At 47.6% G+C, this 17,957-nt stretch overlaps 1 pseudogene; it reads left to right on the top strand.

The window, feature by feature from the left end:
- Window positions 1-386: 386 nt before the first annotated feature.
- On the top strand, window positions 387-13,836 carry LOC111256370 (annotated as a pseudogene).
- Window positions 13,837-17,957: the final 4,121 nt, after the last annotated feature.

Here is a 17,957-nt window from a genome sequence, read left to right as displayed (position 1 = left end):
GCTCCTTGGCGGCCTTCTTCCGCCTCCTCGCCGTCTCCTTGTCCTTACGGCGCTTCTGCGCCTCGGCATGGAGACGGTTGCGAGCCCTCCGCTCGGCATCTTCCGGCACTGGCGGGAAGGAGTCCGCGACCCGGGTTAGCGAGCCCTGCAAGCGCCAAACGGCTCCGCATCAGAGCAGCAAATAGCAAGATACAAAGAAAAGGAAAATGATGTCCCAACTCCTTACCAGGTCTATGAAGCCCGGCTCCGGGCGCATCGGCGGGTGCCCGGGGATCGGGTACTCGACGTCCCTGTCCTCCAGCGCCTCCCGGAGTCGTTGCCGGATCTCGGAGGCGGCGAGCGCACCCATCGCGAGGGTGGTGCCCTCGGGCGGCGCGTCAGGAGTCATGGCGCCGAGCGGCCGGGCCCGGAGCATCAGCGGCGCCACCCGCCTGGCGTGGTACGCGCCGATGACCCCGACGCCGGTGAGCCCGTTCCTCTTCAGTGTTGGAGGTATGCCCTAGAGGCAATCATAGAGATGATGATATTCCATTTGTATCCATGATTTGTATATTGTGTTCATTGAATATCCATTAAAGGCTACTTGAATTGATTAGCAATTATGTGAATTGTATGTGAAACTCTTTACTTGTATGGTTATTCTAAAGTTGTCCCTAGTCGGAGTTTCATGTGAGGACACACATGAATATTAGACTAGCACATGTATTAGTTGATGACTATGTTTCACAAGTCATGGACATGGAGATGTTGAACTAATAATGTGGACACATGTGGAGACATGTGTTAGGACTGACCCAACACGAGAAGTAGTTCTCTCTTTAAACAACATATACGCTTTGTCCTTAGACCTGAGATTGTCGCATGTATTCTAGATGTGGATCGACCTACTTAGGGGCTATCAAACGCTACGCCGTAACAGGGTAGTCATAAAGGTAGCTTTCGGGTTTGTCAAGAAGCATGCTATGAGACATGGTCAATCAAGAAGGGATTTGCCCCTCTCTGATTGAGAGTGATATCTCTGGGCCCCTCGAGTGATCGGATCCGAAAATGCATGGCCATGCTACGTACGGTTAAGAGTTAACCTACAAAGGGATTCCGAATCACAGGATCGAGAAAGAGCGGTCGGTTTGAAGCTAGACCAAATATCGTGAGGCAAAGGGAATAGCATGTATATTATGTTGTGATGGTTCGTCTGATATGATCTTCGTGTGCGTATAGGAGTTGGCACGTCTTGCTAGAGGCCGCTACCGACTATTGGGCCGAGTAGGAGTACTCGGGCCATGTCTATACGTATCCGAACCCAAAGGGTCGCACACTTAAGGGGCTGGAAGCCCAATTCGGATTTGATCCGAGTTGGATTAGGTTTAGGAGTACTAATGGGCCTCGGATCCAGAAGCCCATCAGGAACCCCTATAAATAGAGGGGTGGGGGCGCCCTAGGGTTTTACACCTTTTGGCTGAACACTCTTGCCGCGCCTCCCACGCCCTCGCCTGTTGCAACTCGCGGATCTAGCAATCCGGCTTGCGACGCTTCCTCCCTGCACGTGTGGATACCTTGGAGGTGTTGCGCCTGCAGCACTTGGACGAGCCATCGACGAGCCGCCGACGAGCCACGACGAGCCGACGACGAGCCGCGGCACCGGAGGCGATCTTGCTGTGCACGTGGACGAGCTGCTGAGGAGCCGCTGGACGTGATCGACTACGTACGACTACGTTGTTCGACTACGTACGACTACGTGATCGTCTTCACTGCACCGACGCATATCTACATCTTCCGCACCAGTAGTGCGTCGAGTGGTAATCCCGTGATCCTTATACGGCAGTTCTTCCTGGTTATACGCGGTAGAAATTTTGATTTGCGCTAGCGTAGCCTACCTCGTATCCCAACAGTGGTATCAGAGCCGTAGCTGCTTAGTTTTGGATTCGGGATGTGTGCATATGGAGATATGCGAGTTCTCTGTTTGATCTATGTCCTGATTTCGTGCCCTTACTGCAATGGTAGTGTAACGACATACTCCTACCGGTCGGTTTCCGCCATCGGAGTTAAGTGATACACGTAAATCCAGTTACAGTGAGGGAAGATCAATATGATTGGTCGAAACGAGATCCAGGGTCATACGCCAGGCGCATAAATGTGCTATAGTAGATGTGATCTACTGCCGGGGTCGGGTTTTTGCCGTATGCGCATGCTTCGGTAAATCAGCCGTAACTTTTCGGTACGATCTCGGATCGGGGCGATTTCTATACGAAAATTGATCTACAGAAAAAGTTACACGTGAATTTCAACCGCTTCGCCGTTTTCGGCGAGATTAGATTTGCCAAATTCGGCTTGGAAGATGGAGTTTCGGGCCTCCCAAGTTTGGAACGTTAGGACGCCTAACTCTCTTTTGCAGGATGTATGTATATATCTTGTGATCAGTATGGCCCCCTTGTGTATGTGATGCATGTGTGTAACTAATTCGTGACCTGCGTGTCGCGCGTACGGCAACACGGCAGGAGCCATATGTGTTGTCACTTTATTGTAATTAATGGTCTGCGTACCAATCTGTGATGATCCAAGCAACTATGTAATCTTCATTACTAGATTCTTTACTAGCTATTAGGCGTAATAGCATGCTCTAGTTCTTGGAGGACTCATCACTAGGAGGATGGCGCACATGGAACATGGAGATGGAGATCACCATGGTGAACAGGTTCTGTGGAGATGGAGATCACCATAAGAAAAACGGGCCATACTGTGTCACAACTTTGTGAATGCTATTCTGTTTTATGTTTTACTTTCTGCATGCTGTGATGTTAGAAGTAGAACGATCCCTCACAAAGTTTAAGTTAGTATGCCCTCCCAACTAAAACTTGCGCCGTCCCATGTCTTGTACAATTAGTGGTGGGTCTATGAAATTAGGGTGCCACTAGTTTTCCTTGACTAGACGGGTTTGTGTCGGACACTTACACGCATAAGGGTTGGTTAGCTTAACGAGGTCATCTTAACGGTTAAGGACCTTGGGGCATAAAGGTTGGGCGCCGAGACATAGAGATGTCACCCAACAACAGGAGTCATATGTGATATGATTAGCAAAAGTTGCTTACCGATCTACCTCGTTTGCTAGCGGTGATGCTAAAGCTCACTAGTAGACTTGTTAGTTGTGGATCCTGAATCACTAAGTTTTAATAGAGGGATATTGATTTTAGTGGGAGTAGATTCTGTTAAAATAGTTTAATGTAATTTGCTCTATCTTGGATACGTTTGTCTTAGTGTATTTTGCATTACTTTTGTTGTAGATTAAATGGCACCTAGCAACACCACCACATCGTTTGCTTTGCGTTCGGTCCTTGAGAAGGACAAGTTGAATGGAACAAACTACTCGGATTGGATCCGCAACCTGAGAATTGTTCTCAGGGCTGAGAAAAAGGAAGATGTTCTAGACAACCCACTACCAGAAGAACCTGCTGAGGATGCACCCGCTGCTGCTAAGAATGCTTACAAGAAAGCATGTGATGCTAACCTCGAAGTAAGCTGCCTTATGCTTGCTTGCATGGAACCCGAGCTGCAGATGCAGTTCGAAACAAACCATGAGGCGCACGATATGATCGTGGCGCTTAGAGACATGTTCCAAACACAGGCCAGGACTGAAAGGTTCAATGTGTCTAAGGCCTTTGTTGAGAGCAAGCTAGCAGAAGGCGCAGCAGTAGGACCACACGTGATCAAGATGGTTGGTTACACTCAACGGTTGGAGAAGCTAGGCTTCCCACTGGGCCAAGAGTTGGCCACTGATTTCATTCTTTCATCTCTTCCGGCTAGCTATGGGAACTTCATCTCGAACTACCATATGCATGGGACGGAGAAGGGTCTGAATGAGCTGTGTGGTATGCTCAAGACAGCAGAAGCTGACATTAAGAAAAGCGCTAGTACCAGCCATGTGATGGCGATACAGAACAAGCCCAGCTTTAAGAAGAAGGGCAATTCTTGGAAGAAGAAGGGCAAGGCTGGAACGTCCAAGCCAAACCCACCGCCCAAGGCTAAAGCTGGACCTGGACCTGCTCCAGATAAAGAGTGCTTTTACTGTCATGAACTTGGTCACTGGAAGAGGAACTGCAAGCAGTACCTAGCTTCGTTGAAGAACGGCGGAAGTAAGAGTACTTCTACCTCAGGTACGCTTGTTGTTTATGTTATAGACAACATATTTCTCGCTGATACAGTTATTAATTCTTGGGTATTTGATACCGGATCGGTTGCTCATATTTGCAATTCGATGCAGGGAATGATAAGAAGTAGAAGCGTGGAAAGAGGAGAAGTTGATTTCCGCGTGGGCAATAATGCAAGAGTTGCTGCTTTGACCGTCGGGACGATGCAACTCCACCTCCCGTCAGGATTTATTATGGAGTTGAATAATTGTTATTTTGTTCCTAGTTTAAGTCGAAACATTTTATCTCCTTCATGTTTGATGAAGGATGGTTATTCATTTGCGAGTGAAAACAATGGTTGTGTGATCTCTAAGAATAATATGTTTATGGCTTTTGCACCCATTGTGAATGGATTGTTTGTTTTAAATCTTGATGGTTCACCTGTCTGTAATGTAAGTGCTAAAAGGCCTCGGCCTAATGATTTGAGTCCTACCTACTTGTGGCATTGTCGTTTGGGTCATATAAGTGATAAGCGCATGAAGAAGCTCCATTCTGATGGACTTCTAACTTCGTTTGATTTTGAATCATACGAGACATGTGAGGCTTGCTTGCTAGGCAAGATGACCAAGACGCCTTTCACAGGATTTCCTGAGAGAGCAGTAGACTTGTTGGAACTCGTACATAGTGATGTATGCGGACCAATGAGCACGACGGCTAGAGGAGGATTCCAATACTTCATAACTTTCACTGATGATTTTAGTAGATATGGCTATGTCTACTTGATGAGGCACAAGTCTGAGACCTTTGAAAAGTTCAAGGAATTTCAGAATGAAGTTGAAAATCAGCGTGGCAAGAAAATTAAGGCCTTACGATCTGATCGTGGAGGCGAGTATTTGAGCCACGAGTTTAGCAATCATCTAAAGAGTTGCGGAATTGTTCCACAACTTACGCCGCCTGGAACACCTCAGAGAAATGGTGTGTCCGAGCGACGTAATCGAACTTTGTTAGACATGGTTCGATCAATGATGAGCCAGTCGGACCTACCGTTGTCATTTTGGGGATACGCTCTAGAAACAGCAGCTTTCACACTTAATAGGGTACCATCTAAATCCGTAGTTAAGACACCATATGAGATGTGGACTGGAAAGGTTCCTAGTTTGTCTTTTCTAAAGATTTGGGGATGTGAAGTGTTTGTCAAGCGACTTCAGTCGGACAAGATCACACCCAAGTCGGATAAGTGCATTTTCGTGGGATATCCAAAGGAAACTTTGGGATATTATTTCTACAACCGATTAGAAGGCAAAGTGTTTGTCGCTCGGAACGGGGTTTTCCTAGAGAAAGAGTTTCTCAAAGGAGAAAAGAGTGGAAAGACAGTGCATCTTGAAGAAGTTCAAGATGAGCCAATCGGGCAAGAATCAATGAGTGATGCTAACGTAGCAGAACAAGTTGAGATACCCATGGCAAGAGAAGCACCGCCACAACCACGAAGGTCAGCAAGGCTCCGCGAAATGCGAGAAATATTATTGTTGGACAATGATGAGCCTGCGACATATGCAGAAGCAATGATGGACCCAGACTCCGAAAAATGGCAGAGTGCCATGCAATCCGAAATAGAGTCCATGGGAGACAATCAAGTTTGGAACTTGGTTGACCCGCCTGATGGTGTTAAAGCCATAGAGTGCAAGTGGATCTATAAGAAGAAAAAGGACATGGATGGAAATGTTCACATCTACAAAGCACGACTTGTCGCAAAAGGTTTTCGACAAGTTCAAGGAGTTGACTACGACGAGACCTTCTCGCCCGTAGTGATGCTTAAGTCCATTCGGATTATTCTAGCTATAGCTGCATATTTTGATTATGAGATATGGCAGATGGATGTCAAGACAGCTTTCCTGAATGGAAACCTAGCTGAGGACGTGTATATGATACAGCCCGAGGGTTTTGTCGATCCGAAAAATGCTGGAAAGGTATGCAAGCTTCAGAGATCCATTTATGGATTGAAGCAAGCATCTAGGAGTTGGAACATTCGTTTTGATGAAGTGGTCAAAGGGTTTGACTTCACCAAGAACGAAGAAGAGTCTTGTGTTTACAAGAAGGTTAGTGGGAGCTCTGTAGTATTTCTAATCTTATATGTGGATGACATATTACTGATTGGAAATAACATTCCTATGCTTGAGTCCGTAAAGACTTCACTGAAAAATAGTTTTTCGATGAAGGACTTAGGGGAAGCGGCATATATTCTGGGTATTAAGATCTATAGAGATAGATCGAGAAGGCTTATAGGTTTAAGCCAAGATACTTACATTGACAAAGTGTTGAAGCGGTTCAGCATGGAAGAGGCAAAGAAAGGGTTCTTGCCTATATCACATGGCATACATCTCAGCAAGACTCAGTGTCCTTCGACTGCTGATGAGCGGGATCGCATGAGTAGAGTGCCATATGCCTCGGCTATTGGATCTATCATGTATGCAATGATAAGTACTCGCCCAGATGTTTCATATGCGCTAAGTATGACAAGTAGACACCAATCTGATCCAGGTGAGAGTCACTGGACAGCGGTGAAAAACATTCTTAAGTATTTGAGAAGGACTAAAGATATGTTCCTCGTTTATGGAGGTCAGGAGGAGCTCGTTGTAACAGGTTACACCGATGCTAGTTTCCAAACCGACAGAGACGATTCAAAGTCACAATTAGGATTTGTGTTCACGCTAAATGGTGGTGCTGTTAGTTGGAAGAGTTCCAAGCAGGAGACGGTGGCCGATTCTACGACAGAAGCCGAGTACATCGCGGCTTCGGAAGCCGCGAAGGAAGGTGTTTGGATAAGGAATTTCCTCATTGAGCTTGGTGTGTTCCCGAATGCGTCCAGCCCATTGAATCTCTACTGTGATAATAATGGGGCAATTGCGCAAGCAAAGGAGCCAAGGAACCACCAGAAGAACAAACACGTAATGCGGCGATTTCATCTCATTCGAGACTTCGTTAACCGGGGTGAGATCAAGATATGCAAAATACACACGGATCTGAACATTTTTGATCCGTTGACAAAACCACTCCCGCAGGCTAAGCATGATGCGCATGTAAGAGCTATGGGTATTAGGTACCTTCTAGATTGACTCTAGTGCAAGTGGGAGACTGTTGGAGGTATGCCCTAGAGGCAATCATAGAGATGATGATATTCCATTTGTATCCATGATTTGTATATTGTGTTCATTGAATATCCATTAAAGGCTACTTGAATTGATTAGCAATTATGTGAATTGTATGTGAAACTCTTTACTTGTATGGTTATTCTAAAGTTGTCCCTAGTCGGAGTTTCATGTGAGGACACACATGAATATTAGACTAGCACATGTATTAGTTGATGACTATGTTTCACAAGTCATGGACATGGAGATGTTGAACTAATAATGTGGACACATGTGGAGACATGTGTTAGGACTGACCCAACACGAGAAGTAGTTCTCTCTTTAAACAACATATACGCTTTGTCCTTAGACCTGAGATTGTCGCATGTATTCTAGATGTGGATCGACCTACTTAGGGGCTATCAAACGCTACGCCGTAACAGGGTAGTCATAAAGGTAGCTTTCGGGTTTGTCAAGAAGCATGCTATGAGACATGGTCAATCAAGAAGGGATTTGCCCCTCTCTGATTGAGAGTGATATCTCTGGGCCCCTCGAGTGATCGGATCCGAAAATGCATGGCCATGCTACGTACGGTTAAGAGTTAACCTACAGAGGGATTCCGAATCACAGGATCGAGAAAGAGCGGTCGGTTTGAAGCTAGACCAAATATCGTGAGGCAAAGGGAATAGCATGTATATTATGTTGTGATGGTTCGTCTGATATGATCTTCGTGTGCGTATAGGAGTTGGCACGTCTTGCTAGAGGCCGCTACCGACTATTGGGCCGAGTAGGAGTACTCGGGCCATGTCTATACGTATCCGAACCCAAAGGGTCGCACACTTAAGGGGCTGGAAGCCCAATTCGGATTTGATCCGAGTTGGATTAGGTTTAGGAGTACTAATGGGCCTCGGATCCAGAAGCCCATCAGGAACCCCTATAAATAGAGGGGTGGGGGCGCCCTAGGGTTTTACACCTTTTGGCTGAACACTCTTGCCGCGCCTCCCACGCCCTCGCCTGTTGCAACTCGCGGATCTAGCAATCCGGCTTGCGACGCTTCCTCCCTGCACGTGTGGATACCTTGGAGGTGTTGCGCCTGCAGCACTTGGACGAGCCGCCGACGAGCCGCCGACGAGCCACGACGAGCCGACGACGAGCCGCGGCACCGGAGGCGATCTTGCTGTGCACGTGGACGAGCTGCTGAGGAGCCGCTGGACGTGATCGACTACGTACGACTACGTTGTTCGACTACGTACGACTACGTGATCGTCTTCACTGCACCGACGCATATCTACATCTTCCGCACCAGTAGTGCGTCGAGTGGTAATCCCGTGATCCTTATACGGCAGTTCTTCCTGGTTATACGCGGTAGAAATTTTGATTTGCGCTAGCGTAGCCTACCTCGTATCCCAACATTCAGCTGCTCGATGGCCTGCAGCAGGTCGGAGAGCCGCTTCTTCTCCTTCTCCACCGGCCCGTACGCCCATACCTCGGGCGCCACGTCGATGGTGCAGCCGGTGAAGACCGGAAGGGGGGAATCCAGGTAGCTCTTCACGTAGAACCACTGGTTGTGCCACCCCTTGTGGGACACCGAGGTCTTCACCGTCATGTACTCCCCGGAGCGAGTATGACGGAGATGGATCCCGGCGCACACGATCGGCACCGGAGGCGACCGCTGCTGGCCCCCGGCCTTCCCCGTCTTCTGGTACAGGCTCACTATGAAAAAGTACTTCCACAGCGCAAAGTGGGGCTCGATGCCTAGGAATCCCTCGCACAGCGCGACGAACGCCGCGATATGCTGGATCCCGTTGGGGTTGAGGTGCTAGAGCTCGAGCCCGTAGTGGTGGAGGAGCCCGTGGAAGAAGCGGCTTGGGGGAGAAGCGAATCCCCGCTCGTGGAAGTGGGCGAAGGAGACGACGTAGCCGGCGGGAGGCGACGGAACCTGCTCCCGCCCCAGCAGCTCCCACTCGCCCGCCTCCATCCTCTCGCAGAGGAGCCCCTTCCGCACCAGGCCCTCGGCGCGGGAGGAGGTGAAGTGAGAAACTCCCCAGGAAGCCATCACCGGAGGAAGGAGGAGATCGACGGAGATGGAAGAAGAGCGCGCGGCTTGGAGCGAAGGAAACGAAGCGAGCGCAGAAGAACTGAGTAGGAGGCAAGAAGGCTCGAATGCGAGAGGAGAGAGGAACCGGCGCGGCAGGCTCCTGCTTTTATAAGAAGGGTACCGGGGAAGCCAAATTGACACCCCGGCCGCCATAAATGCGGCGCCAGGTACGCCCCTGCCACGCCCGTTTCCTTTTCGAAAACCGCACGCACAATCGGCCGCGAAAACATCCTATCTTCCTCGATTCGCGGGACGGCGCTTCCATAACTCCACTTCCCGGGTAACGCGCCCACGATGCCCCCCACGTTCGGCCCGGGCGCAACAACCGCTCCGCTCCGGCCCAAGGCCCACAGGGAGGTAAGAAAGGGATACGGGGCTGAAAACGCCCCTACGGCCCATTATGGTCCAGAGGTTCGAAAGCTGGCCCAACACGGGTTCGACAGCTGCCTCAGGACATCCCCCGAGCAAGGGGTGAGAAGGGACGGGTCCGCTAGCGGCCAATACCCAGGCGAGCGAAAGCCAAGGGCGTCCCAACCTCACGTTCGAGTCCCGCCCGGTACAAAGTTCATGGTTTTTCCACGGGGAAAGGCAACGAGCCCCCAGATCCGGTCGAACGGGTCCGGGAACTATATGAACTGGCCGGCGGGAAATTGGGGTACGCCACCAGCTTGGCCCGAGCCGGACCCCCCCGAACAAGGACCGGGACTCCACTCGAACTTACCCATTTGCAGCTCAAACAAGCACCACGGTTCGTCCAACGCGGATAACGTGGCCCGGCTCAACCCCTCCGTCCTAGCGAACGGACGCTTGAGGGGCAGCGATCAAAAAATCGACCTAGCCTCCCGATCGGTTTCCTGCAACGAGCAGGAGCTCGGGGGCTAGTTTCGCAAACCAACTACCACGCGTGTGGTCACAAATTGCAGGTTTCCCCCAGCCAGGCTGAAACAAAGCAAGCGCGCCATAAACACAGAACCCGCGACAAAACAGCGAAAGAAGCCTCCGGAGGAGCACTCCTGCTCAAAAACAGGCTCGGGGGCTACTATTGGGGGGAAATATTAACGCTCCCCTAAGACACCATTTAAGGAAACAGACACGGAGGCCCGGGCCCACTTAGACGTGATCAAAGCTCCGCCTCGCCCGACCAAAACGCCAGGGTCGGGAACATGTGACCCCTCCGCAAAGTTTCCGCCTCGCCCGACCGCGACCCCGGGGTCGGGGGCGCCCGACCCCTCGCCACGGAGCTCCGCCTCGCCCGACCCCAAGCAAAGGGGTCGGGCGCGCTGGGGCCCCTAGGGCGGGGACCCCCCCTCGGATGCGGTCCACATGGGCAAGACAGACAAATCTTGTGGGTCCCCCCGTCGGCCTCGCCATAAATGCGCCGCAGGCCTGGCAGAGGGAAGGACGACCGCGCTCCTCACACAACCCAGCGCAAGTACCCGTGCACGACCGCTCTGTACAGGCTACAGTGCCGGCGGCCGGCTCCCATTCGCCGCAGGGTACTCATGGCCTGCGCCGACCGGAGCAAAGGAGAGAGCGGCCTATCCTCGGGTCCCACGCACCCTCGGGTCCCGCGCATCCAGCAGCACGGATGTGACGCTCTCCCTCTCAGCAGCCATCGCCTAAGCAGCGGCATCCACCGTCCTCCCTAACGGACGCCGGGGAAACGACGGAACGCCCTCATCATGATCTGATACCTACGAACATCGAAGGAGCTATCTGTAGGGAGGAACAACACTTGGCACAAGGTGACCTCCCCCTCCGGCATGCGCACCGACACTCGTCCAGGGCCGGCAGAGGCATCGGACGCCTAGGATCTTGCTCCTCCTTCCTGCCGTACTTTTTACCATTCTACGCTTTACCCTTTACAGTCCTCTTTACCCGATCCCAAATGTAACTCCGGCCACCCCCCTTGCGATATAAAAGGTGGAACCTGGGGCCGGAGAGGGGATCGGCTTTTTTCTCCCCCAAGCCATAGTACACAACAACGCTCCCGGAGAGCGCAAGCACCAAAGAGACTGGGGACCAGTCCCTCTCTCGCATCGATCTGTAACCCCCTACTACACAACCCTGCGTGGGCAATACTAGCATCCTCGATACTGGACGTAGGGCTTTCCTTGCCCGAACCAGTCTAAATCAGTGTCTCCCACGCAACCACCTGAGGCTTACGCGCATAAAAGAAATTTACTAGTCAAAGTCTTGATCCGCTGATCTTGACAACAACAGTACGCTTACCGTAGGATATCTTTTGGGCTTTGCAATGCACCTGCGTCGTTCCAAAGGTGCATGATGTCTATTTTCTCAGACATGATTGAAGAAATCATGGAAGTCTTCATGGATGACTTTTCTGTCCATGGGAAAACCTTTGCTCATTGTCTTGAGAATTTAGACAAGGTCTTGTAGAGATGCCAACATAAAGACTTGGTACTGAATTGGGAAAAGTGCCATTTTATGGTCCGTGAAGGCATTGTGCTCGGGCACCTTGTGTCCGAGAGGGGGGGATCAAGGTGGATAGAGCTAACATCGAAGTTATAGAACAGCCTCCACCACCTGTAAACATGAAAGGCATCCATAGCTTTCTAGGTCATGCAGGGTTCTACTGTCAGTTCATTAAGGACTTTTCGTAGATTGCTAGGCCCCTTACAAGCCTTCTAGCTAAGGATGTGCCTTTTGAGTTTACCGATGAGTGTTTAAAGTCTTTTCATATCCTGACAGAAGTGCTTATATCAGCTCCAATCATTCAACCCCCTCATTGGGAGCTGCCATTCGAAATAATGTGTGATGCTAGTGATTATGTTGTTGGGGCGGTCCTTGACCAAACCAAAGATAAGAAGCATCATGCAATTGCTTATGCAAGCAAAACTCTGACAGGACCTCAACTAAATTATGCAACCACAGAAAAAGAGCTCTTGGTTGTTGTGTTTGCAACTAATAAGTTTAGATCTTACTTGGTTGGTGCAAAAGTTATCATCTTTACCAATCATGGTGCCTTGAAATACTTACTCACCAAGAAAGATGCTAAACCTCGTTTGCTAAGGTGGATCCTGCTACTCCAAGAATTCGATCTTGAAATTAAAGATAAAATAGGAGTAGATAATACATTTGCCGATCATTTATCGCGTATGCCTATTTCTAACACACAAGATTTACCCATAAACGACTTCCTACGCGATGACCTGCTACTAAAGGTGACGGACTCCAACCCGTGGTACGCAAACATTGTGAATTTCATGGTTTCAGGATATGTACCACCTGGAAAGCAAGAGGAAGCTCGTCTATGAAAGCAGACGCCACTTCTAGGACAACCTGTACCTATATAGGGTATGCGCTGATGGACTGCTTCGAAGGTGCGTACCAGCAATTGAAGGGATCCAAATCATACAGAAGTGCGACACCGCACCACACGGGGGCAACTTTGGAGCATTTCACACTCAAGCGAAAATATGGCAAAGTGGTTTCTACTGGCCGTCAATGTATGAAGACACAAAAGAGTTCATCCAAAGGTGTCAAAGGTGCTAGATGCACGGTGGCATCACAGCTCGTAACGCAATGCCTGTCACTTACAATCTTTAAGTCGAGCTATTTGATATGTGGGGCATTGACTTCATGGGGCCATTCCAAAAGTCCAAGGATTGTGAGTATATCCTGGTCGCCATCAACTACATATCCAAGTGGGTGGAAGCACTGCCATGTAAAGCTGTCGACGCCAAGCATGCCCGCAAGATGTTCCACGAGGTCATCTTTCCTCGCTTTGGAACATCTAAAATGGTCATAAGTGACAGAGGGTCTCATTTCATCGACAAGATGTTCCTAAGCTTTCTGAGGGAGCTTGGATCACAACACAACATCACAACTCCGTATCACCCCCAAACCAGTGGTCAAGCAGAAACATCAAACAAACAAAATCAAGAACATTCTACAGAAGACGGTCAATGAGATGGGAAAAGGGTGGAAAGCAGAGCTACCTGATGCACTCTGGGCATACAGGATAGCATACAAGAACCCCCATCGTCATGTCCCCATACCAGCTCATCTATGGGAAAACATGCTAGCTACCCATTGAGTTGGAACACAAGGCCCACTGGGCCATCCGGCGCTGGAACATGGACATCAAGCTAGCCGGAAGAAACAGAAAAATCCAGCTCTCCGAGCTAGAAGAATGGAGAGAAAGAGCTTACCATAGTGCCAAGATCTACAAGGATAGAACCAAGAGGTGGCACGACAAGAGGATCAAGCCCAAGGAATTCAAAATGGGAGATAAGGTATTAATGTTTAATTCCAGGGTTAAGCTCTCAGGCAAGGAAAACTTCTCAGCAAATGGAAAGGGCCATACACCGTCATCAACTCATCTTCACATGGAGCAATCACACTCCAAGATGATGATGGTAAGATCTTCAAGGTAAATGGTCAACGCCTAAAAGTTTTCCTCGAGCCTTTTTATCCAGAACAAACAATAGATGTAATTGAATTGGTTGATTTCAATTATCCACACTAAAGCTTTATATCTACCTCTTCTTCCAAATAAAAACCATAGGGAAGGATGTCGCTTAGATTCATCTTTTGCCTTCCCGCTTTATCCTTAGGGCGCTTTTAGTTCCCTTCATTTATTCCTCAATTTTCATTTAGTTATAATGCACCCTCCTTTTGAAATCAAATAAATATTTGAACTCCCCAGGATTCAAACCGGTAGAGTTTTTTTCTCCACTTGTTCTCTTCTGTCTTGACTAAAAACGCAGGTTTAGAAATAAGTGTGGGGGGAGGCTTCCCCAGACACGCTGCATAGACTAGCAACGAATTGCATGCCAAAGCTCATGGACTCAAGGCCCAAACAGTGGGTCGGTCGAACCACTCGGAGGCCCACAAGGCCTTAGCTACCTCCTATACACTGGTTTGCGCAGCCCTCTCACTCACCTCCCAGATTCAAATAAAAATTTAAAGTTATTTTCAAATAAAAATCCTCATGCACTCCATGCTTTCATATGATAAATTTGCATACTCTTTATTCCTCGCATTTCTTCCTACTCTTGTGAACAATCTTTTCATAGGGAACGCATGCTTATCTAAATAATTGAATGATGTGATATGTTTAAGATGAATGGAACCTTGCTCTTTCATGCAAAGTACTTGGGATTTTTTTTGCAAAAAAATAAAAAATACAATAGCTTGACTCCTCAAGTTATGATCAATTCCTACCAAAGCCAAAGAATGATCACCTTGCAAAACCTTATGATCATGCAACTTGTCTTTGCTTTGAGCTTTGTCAAATTCTGTGACCCTTGTTAAAAACCTTTCATGCTGATCACATACACTCCACCGATATATGTTGACTTCTATACTAGAAGTTGCGAAAAAACATGCCATCCATCCATTCATCAAATAAATACTCCATACACTTTATGACTCTCTCAAACTACCTTTGCAAAAATATATGGGCTATGAAAAAAAAGAAGAAAAAAAGGAAAAAATAAAGAAATAAAAGCATGCTCAAAAGCATGGTCTGGACATAAGCAAGTCCAAGGAAAAGAAAAGAAAAAAGGGAGAAAAGATAGCCCATATCCAAAATATCAAAAGCAAAGAGAGAGTCGTACAAAAGAGGAGTTCATACAAAAAGTCCACAAAATTTCCACACACTTACACATCTTGATCAGATTGCATGACTTGTTTCTTCTAGGATCCAATCTTTGACTTAGCAATATATGCAAAGCAAGTATGCCTCTTTATTTCTACCCTAAGCTCCACATAAGCTTGTTTAGATGATAGGAGAAAAGATGGCATCAACTTTTCCTTGGTGACGATTCAAAACACAAAGAGAGATCCGAGAGAATAATTTGAGGAGCAAGTCTATTCTTGTTTTGAAAATAAAAACCCAAGTTTCTAAGCAAAAAGAGTTAGGAACATGCAGTCCAAATTGTTCCATTCTTCAATTACCAGAGATAAGCATGGTAGCCACTCAAAAAGTTCACAGGATTGGGAGAAGCTTGCAATAACTTGTATGCAGGTTTACTTTCAAGGAGTTGCATCCACCTTATTCCTCCAATCTTTACTCGAGGACAAGAAAAGGGCTAAGTGTGAGGGTGTTGTTGACGGTCCTTATAACCAAATTCAACCGTCAACTCCTGTATCAAATAACTCTATAGCAATCACCAAATTAGAGATAGGAGCTTTATTCTAACTATTTCCACAAGCTTTGGTGACATGTTGTATATAGAAACCCATAGGTTTATAGAGGGAGAAAATGGGCTTAAATGAAGAAGAAACATACAACACGGCAATCTACACAAGCCCAAGGGAAAGAAGAAGAAACATACAACACGGCAATCTACACAAGCCCAAGGGAAAGAAGGGTCCACATGATAGGGCAAACCAGCAAAACTGAAGGCAGGCCCAAAGGCCCAGCACCTACACTCACCTGGAGGCCCACCAACCAAAGGTGGTTGCGGGCAGGCGTGACCTAGGTTCGTCCGAACCCCCATCACCCATCTTCCACGTAGACTCTCCCACCGCCTTCGTGAAGGCGGTTGCGGTGGTTTGGCACAAAGCAATGTACCTGGACGTCGGTTCCTTCACAAGTGGAGGGAATAAAGGAATATTCCATGAGGATTTTCACTATTCCAAGACTCCCTGTCCACTATATAAAGGACCCCCTCCTCCATTCATAACACACAACCATAAGAAGAAGGAGAAGAGAAGACGGACTCTACCACTTAGCCTACTTTTGTAGTATAGGATAGGGAGTATGTGAGGAGAAGGAGAAAAGAAGAGCTGGACTTGTTGACCTCTCTCTACCTTGTACCTCGTTGGATACGAACGTCCTTTTGAGTAAGTATTCAAGTTTGTCTACGTTGGTGAGTTATTCGGTAAAGCTAAGCTTTCGTTGTTATTCATTTACGGGTTCATTGTTCGCTCTTGTAGTGATTGCTCTAGTAGAGGACTTCTGATAAAGACGGATAATCCTGCTCAATGCTAGAGTAGTAATTGATAGCATAGACATGGTGTCTAGGCTAGAGGTTACCTTTGTTTGCTCCGTGCTCCACGGTATGGAATAAGGTAGGAGGCAGGTGGTGACAGCCATGTCTGTCCGTTGTAGTCCTCCCCATTCGGGTACGGAGTAGAGCTAAAGGTCGGAGGCACTTGGCAGACCAGGTGTGAACCGGAGCCCCGAAGTAGACGTTTAGTAGCCGAGTTTATCCTACTGAGAGTCTCTATCCTTAGACGAACCATACTACCCAGGCCATTCTATCTCTTATCCTTAGGTAAACTAGTTAGAAGACCTTTGCACCTCCGTTTCCTAAGAAATATACGATACCCTGAATACTCTCTGGGTGAAGTGCTACAACAGTATATCCATGCGCTTGCGGATTTATTCGTGAATGTTAAGAAATACCAACACCGGCATGATCACTCTACGAGGAAGATCAACATCGGAGTTCTAGAGCTAAGTCACAAGTCATAGGTATATGGCCTCAGTGGAGATCTTGTGATGAACAATCATTCATGGTAAAGTAATAGATTTGTTTCGATACAATAGCGATCCTTATGCCTTCTTTTATGATTTCTACTGATATGAGTTTGCTTATTGCAATCTATGCTTGATGTAGATTGCATAGGGTATTTTTGTAGTCGTGGTGACTAGAATTGCATACCCGATCTATCATAAAAGCTAGACGCATGCCTTGTGTTCACGCCCTTAAACTTCTTATGCCAAACGGTAGGATCATGACAAGGTCTGATGCCTAGTAAGGTACAAGTTTTTGGGAGTCATACTGGAGGTAGAGATTTAGAGATGCTTTGAATGAGAACCAGGTTTTTCTTGCTATCTATCTAGAACTATAACATATGCATAGTCTAGGCTTTGCTCTAGATGAGTTACCTCTTGTTCATATATACTCATATTTGTTCATGCCTATTCACATGTCTTGCAACTTGAATCATGTTTTTTGATGCTTAGTTAGTTTAGATCTTGTGATCTTATTTTCATGGATTGATAAATCTTGGAGGAATACTCTAAGGAAAAAGGCTACAACTGATCCATGCGCTTGCGGTCCACAAACTAGCATGCTAATAACTGCTACCAACACAAGAAGAAATGAATACTTTATAAGATAAGGGAGAAGATGAGAAGGTGCAAACAAAAGTACACTAGGTGTGGGTGGACATGTGTTAGCGCTCGTTATTGCCACCTTTTTAGTGCTATTTAAGTGGAGTTTCTGGACTAAATCTTATACTAACCCTCCACTTGGCACCTAAAATAACCCTATATTCACATATGTGTTGTGTTTTAGACCATATTGCAAAATCACATGCAATACGACATAAATGAAGGATTTTTGTACAAGGTTTGGATATTGGAAGACCAAATTAGGAACATTGGACTGCAGGCCCGCAGGAGTAGCTAAACTTGCATGGGCCATATCCTCCTCATCCAAACTTTGATTGGGGCGAATTTACAGAGAAAATTGTGTGCCTTGAAAAGATCTACAACTTTTGTATGAAGCGCTCGGGCATTGGAAGCCTACATATGGCAGGCCGATTGGCCTATGGGGTCCAGACCGATCGGCCTGGCCCGTTTTTGGCCCTAATCGACGTGCTCTTCGCTCCACAACACCTCTGGACTAT

Source organism: Setaria italica, chromosome II (genome assembly GCF_000263155.2).
Source record: "Setaria italica strain Yugu1 chromosome II, Setaria_italica_v2.0, whole genome shotgun sequence".
Classification (NCBI taxonomy): Eukaryota; Viridiplantae; Streptophyta; class Magnoliopsida; order Poales; family Poaceae; genus Setaria; species Setaria italica.
Note: the sequence above shows the minus strand (reverse complement) of the source record. Positions and strands in the feature narration are given on the sequence as shown.